This window comes from Anopheles stephensi, unplaced genomic scaffold (genome assembly GCF_013141755.1).
Source record: "Anopheles stephensi strain Indian unplaced genomic scaffold, UCI_ANSTEP_V1.0 ucontig365, whole genome shotgun sequence".
Classification (NCBI taxonomy): Eukaryota; Metazoa; Arthropoda; class Insecta; order Diptera; family Culicidae; genus Anopheles; species Anopheles stephensi.
Window position 1 is genome coordinate 84072 of NW_023405308.1, and position 6032 is coordinate 90103.

The 6032-nt window shown below is 39.5% G+C and overlaps 1 long non-coding RNA gene across 4 annotated transcripts; it reads left to right on the plus strand.

The window, feature by feature from the left end:
- Positions 1-3866: 3866 nt before the first annotated feature.
- On the plus strand, positions 3867-5236 carry LOC118516614. Of its 4 annotated transcripts, XR_004907962.1 has the most exons (4): positions 3867-4181; positions 4405-4452; positions 4514-4854; positions 4926-5236. It is a non-coding gene; the product is annotated as an uncharacterized LOC118516614 (long non-coding RNA). The 4 variants fall into 4 exon arrangements; XR_004907961.1 differs by having other exon boundaries at positions 3870-4452; XR_004907963.1 differs by lacking the exon at positions 4405-4452 and having other exon boundaries at positions 3870-4181.
- Positions 5237-6032: the final 796 nt, after the last annotated feature.

Sequence of the window (6032 nt, forward strand, 5' to 3'; positions counted from 1 at the left end):
AGTGGTTTCAGTGAAGAAACGGTGCATTTCCGCTGCTTTTAGGACGAAATGTAGCGCGTGTATGCCACACCACCAACAACAACAACAACAACAAGCCGTCAAAGTTGGTTGGCAAATAATTTCTCGGGTTTGGAAGTGAGTGAAAACGGTCGATAAGGTGGCCAAAATGTTGCGCAAGCCGAAAACGGGGTAAAAATCGGCCGATTAGTGCGAAAATTTTCTGGTATTTTAAAAATTAGTGCAGCTTTTCTGGTAAAATCGGAAGTGTGTTCGGAATAGCTGTTGGTGGCTGAGAGGGTTTGCTGGGACATGTTGCAGTTGCTCGATAACTGCTCGACAACTGCTTGAATATGGATGCTGGAGCCAAAAGTGCCAGGTATACTTTGATGTAAGATTATTCGTCACAGCGTCTTTATGAATGGATTTAAGTTGGCAAAAAGTGCTCGATTTTTTTCGAGCGCTGTTTTAATGAATCAAAGCGTTCGCGAGTGCTGCTTTGTTATTTGAATTGTTCGGCAGCCTAAAAAACTGCTCTAAACTGCTCGAATATCCAGACAGGTGCAAATAGTGCATGATATATACTTTGGAGTGTGTGTGTTTACTGGTTCAGAGTGGCTCTAAGAGTAAAATGAAGTGTGCGATAAGTGCTTGATTTTTAAGCACTGTTGGAGTGACACAAATTATCGGTAAGTGCGTGTGTTGTTGTTTGTGATGTTAGGTAGGGCTTGAATAACTGCTCGAAACTGCTCGAATTTGCTGAGGGTGTTTGGTAGTAAGCGTGAAGGTGACAAATGTGCTAGGAAGGTGTTAAAACTAATCGTTTTGCGGTCAGTGCTTCAACCGCCGCATTTCAGGATTACGACGGATATCGGCAGTTGTACGCGAATTGGGAGTCCGGATGGGTCGCTGTATGTGAGTATTGCGGTGATCGTTTTATGTTTTCGCCTTGCTGCTGTTTGTCACACATCAAATTCAAAGCAAAAGTTTTATCGTTCAAGCAGAACACGCAATGTGAACCCCATTTTCCGTGTGGTTCCTTTTTTGCTGGTTAAAGGTAATTATTATTAGTAAATTGCACATTTTTCCAAATGCAATATATCTAACAATTTTTTTTATGAATTTTAGATGGATGCGAAGAGCTGGAAGGTAATAGTAACAAACAAGTACAGTAATAGTAACAAACAAGGAGATGTTGCGGAAGCGTATAACAGGCCTGGGGGTCCAGATGGATGTGATGAATGAGAGAATGGACAAACTCATCGCAATGTCGCGGCAAGGGGAGTAGAGCCAGGTCGTTTCTAATCATAGTCAACCATAGGCACCTATGCCCACCTCTGAGACAACATTGCTGCTGTAAATTAAAAGCAACGTGCGGGCGACGCTCTAAATGTAATGATAGGGCTAAGCCTTTTAGTGTTTGTAGTGATGGACAATAGAAAAAGACCACTCCTTTACCCGATTTTCAAACGACTGCTTGCGATATTTTTACAATGTACAATTTAAATTGTTTGAATTATTATAATTAATATTATTATTATTATTATCTTACAAAACTTTGGCAAAAGCATTCTCAACATCATAAATTTTCATGTTCATTGTATTTTTTTTTGTCAAAAATTCACAAAACATTGAGCAAAAAAAACTTCAATGGAGTTAACAAAAATTTAGACTCAAATCAATTCAACGTTTTTATAACAAAGCTAGACGATGTGAAGGTTGAAAATGCGAAAGAGCGGATGTCCAAGACTATAAAAGAAAAATTTGGTCGATTTTAAAGTGTGATAAATAAGATTATTTTATTGTACAAAATGTTTTGGTCATAGTGTCATGGGAGTAACAAAACGATGCTTAAAATCGATTTATCGTTTGATCAAATGATAGAAACGACTTGCTAACATTTGAAACTAAATTTTACAGAAAAAACTTAGTTGATCCGTCGAAATTCGACACCATAACCTCAGCTTTACGTTTGTAAAACATCAAATCTGACACTCTGATGATCTCAGACTCTGATGGAAGTCTGATATCAAAAACTGATTTAATTTCCTTTGAAATTCAGTATTTTGAATCATGTAACTAATAATTGAATCTTTCACCGTTCTCATCGCTCTGTCCACTTATCCATTAGATTGTGGGGGGCAAGGTGGTGATTTGCTGACTTTAGTACCTTTTGAATGTTAAAATGATTTTTACTTCCCTGAGTTGAAAAGAGGCCCATTGTCTAACACTTTTTCTCGTGGCATTCTCAAACATGTGAAAAATGTATCTTGCTCTTGGATAACACGCTCTGCCCTGATACTTGTCATGATGTTAGCTTCTGTAAACAACGCTAAATTTAACTTTACTTTGTTTCGGAAGTACTAAAAGACCGAAGGCAGAAGTCCGACACAAACAACGATCTTGTCCGGTCGGCAGGCGGTTTCTGAATGCCCAGCCGCGGGGACATTTTGTATTTATTTCCATTTGACATATTTAAATCAAGATATATGCAGATATATAAAAACATAAGGTACTTAAAACTATGGGAGCCTACAGTTGTATGAATTTCGTCAACTATCACTTGTGAGCTATTCTCGAAGTAACAAAAATCTATGAGTATTCGCTCAAATGGACTTAAATTTTCTTGCCATTTAGTGGCGAATGTGTCTTTCATTATAATCTGTCTGGATGACAGATTGGAAAAAATAATGACGTAATAGAAATCCCGATCCATATTCTTCCACCATGGTTAGCTACTTGCTGCCATTTTCATCCTCTTCGCCAGCGTGGCGTGGTTTTCTCTTTCAGTTTCTATGGTACTATCACTCTATCATGGAAAAGCAGCATTCCGTTCTCGATTCCCAAATAACTCTTAAGCTTAGCGTAATCTTTAAATTGACTCTACACATTTTGTGACCATCCGTATTTTACGTTCTTATAAACTTGTTGCATTGTCATATCGTTTTTCTGACACTTCCTTACCATTTTAATGTCTATGTGTGAGAAGTACTGCTACTGTGATTTTCTTTAACGCGCACACGTTCTGTTAGGATGCAGATTTCAATCTGAACTTTATTCCTTGATCCTTACTAGCTAACCTTACTTTTATACTTCTTGCACTACGACTTACATAACGTCTTCTACACACCACTATTACTATTAAACATAAAGCCATTCTTTCGCGCGTTCTCTTCCAGTTCGGACCGAACAGAAACCTTCCGTCTCCTAAACATACGCCATAAGTCCTTCCGAAAGCCTTCCGTGGATGTAAATCCGTTGTGATAACCGTCCGCCATCAGCGGTTTACATTCGATGAACATGGTTCCGGTTCATTTTATGAGCAGGGTTCGTTCAAAATGTAATCAAACAGAATCCAAACATAAACAAGTTATCCTCGAAATAGTTTGGAATTTCGTAAATCTTTGCCAGGAAGTTTCGTTAACGAATATATTTACCAAAAAATTTACGAAAACAGGGGAACCAGATAACTTGGGAAATGGTGCTGTTTGCTGTGTGAAATCGACAGAAATTCACCTTCTGAATACATACACCTTGTTCTAAATACATACACCTTGCTCTAGATACATACACCTTGGTTGTGCCTGGTCAGTGTTATGTCACTGTAGCAGTGTCGAGCTGTCATCCGGTGCGCCTGCCCAAGTTAATTATACCCCTTGTTTTCGTAAATGTTTTGGTAAATACCTTCGTTAACGAAATTTCCTCGAAAAGATTTACGAGATTCCAAATTATTTCGAGGATAATTTGTTTTGGTTTTGATTCTGTTTGTTTACATGTTGAATGAACCCTGTCATAAAATGAACCGGAACCATGTTCATCGAAAGTAAATAAACAAAAGTTCACTATCCTCGTAAAATCTATGTTTCGATAAATTTTTCGAGGATAGCCATGCCAAATGTAAACAAATATTCGAGGATAAGTTTTTGTCAATGTATTGTGTATTGTCGTGTCTCGTCATGTGTTTTCGGGAGTTCCCCTATTCTTGTATTTGCTCTTTTCTCTCCTGATTTTGCTTTGCTTCTCTTCATGTCCGTAGACTCTTCGCGTTGTGTGGTGGTATGTTTGTGTGTAACAACGGTACTTTCGCTGCAAGGTTGGAAGGGGTGGGCGTCGAGTGTGTTTGTTTATCAGCTGTGATCTGTGCGTGTGAAACTTTTTCATTGTGCTGAAACGGATGAGTGAGAGTAAGATTAGAAACAGAATGCCGTGTGCATGTATACCTCAGCCTGAAGACTGAACCACCAGACTTGCTCAGAGCAGGAATGAAGTACACGTAATATAAATTAGAGCGTGGTACGCTTGCGCGTAGCAGATCATGGTGTAGTTAAGAAGAAAAAAAGAAGCAGTGCTACAGTCGTACTAGACGCTGGAATGGCTTGTATTGGTTGAAATTTTCTTATTTTTCAGATTCAAAAATCTGTTTGCTCTACAAATTCGATGAGTGCATCTAATCAGGTATATATAATTATATGCTTTTATCCCAGATATCTGGCTTATAGTTTTTTTTGCCTTTTAGTTCTGCAGCGCCATGGTGAACGTTGGGAGGTGTTGGCACGGAAGACGGAGCGGGAAAAGGTTCACGACAACTATGCGGTGATAAGGATATCAACGGATTGTGCATTTACAGTTAGCGGGTGAGCCCACGCTGTACCTCGTAGGAGAACCTGGCCATGGGTATTGGAGAATGCATATCGTATGCCGGGATCGTGCTTGACCTTGAACACTGACTCTGCTCGATCACGGGTTCACAATCGGTCATTACGTTACCGGCGGCTTGCCAGCAATCAGCATCGGCTATTCTTTTTCCGTTCAGTTCTTCCTACCGTGCTTCTGTGTATAAAGTGCCTTCCATTAACAGTAAGTTTGATCAATCATCATTCTACACAAATTGGTTTGCTTTTATTTAAGATCAATTTTGCATCTTTTAGTCTCCCGACAACAAGTTGGAGTTGCTTCTAGCACGGATTATGATGGTGCTGTTGCTGAAGAGAAATGTTGTGTTGCCTGGTTGCACTGGACAGGATGGTTCACACAGTGTAGTCGATCTCCTGTTGGTGTCGATTGTTCCCTTCGAGCCGGAGGCCCATCCCGGCCGCTCAGTGCGATAGTTTTAGGTGCTAGAAATCCAAGATGTAAATATAAAATGGTTACTTTACATGTTAATACAGAAAAGGGTACTATATAGGTTATAGAATTACGGCTTTTACTTACTAATAAAAACATGAACGAGCAAAATGCATCACGTACATATTGCGCAGCTGAACCAGGCAAAGAAATGCTCCAGTGTCGTCCCCATTTTTGTCCGGAACATGGTCGTTGTGAAGGTTAATGTAGTAACGGTATTTGAAGGCATATCCTGAGCCGATCCCTATGACGATCGAAAGATCCGCATCCTTTTTTATTGACGAAATCATTGCCTGCACAAATTGCTCAAAACAAATCGCACGACTTGAAACCTAATAAAAATTTCCGCAACATTTATTGGCGGAGAACAAATTTGGATCAACAATCACACAGTGAATAGAACGAAGCCGATTGGCTTCGTCAACCTCTCCCTTCTTCTAATCGCATCACGCATGAACTCTTACCCCTTCTCCATGCGCAGCCAGACCAAAAATCAGCGATCAACGATACAGGGCTCGCCTATTCACTTTGCGATGCGAACGGCATATTTTGTACAAAGTGTTTCATTTTGTTATATACATTTTTCGACAAAACCTACCGTCTTGACAATAAAATCATGTCGAAAACCATGTGGAAGAAATTGAAGAACTAAAAACACTTCGGGATTGAATGAAAATACTCAAACGAAATGTAAAAACAATAATGACGGTATAATATATGCCGTTCATATCGTAAAGTAACGAGACAAACCCTGTACGAGTGCACACATGCCCATACACATATTCACCCAAACAAGGTGAATCTATAGGCGTAAGCGAGATGGGTATAATAATAAAAGGAGAGCAAAATGTAAACATTTAGGTCATCATGAACCAAACTCGAGTGTGTGACAAATCAACCATGAGTGCGAA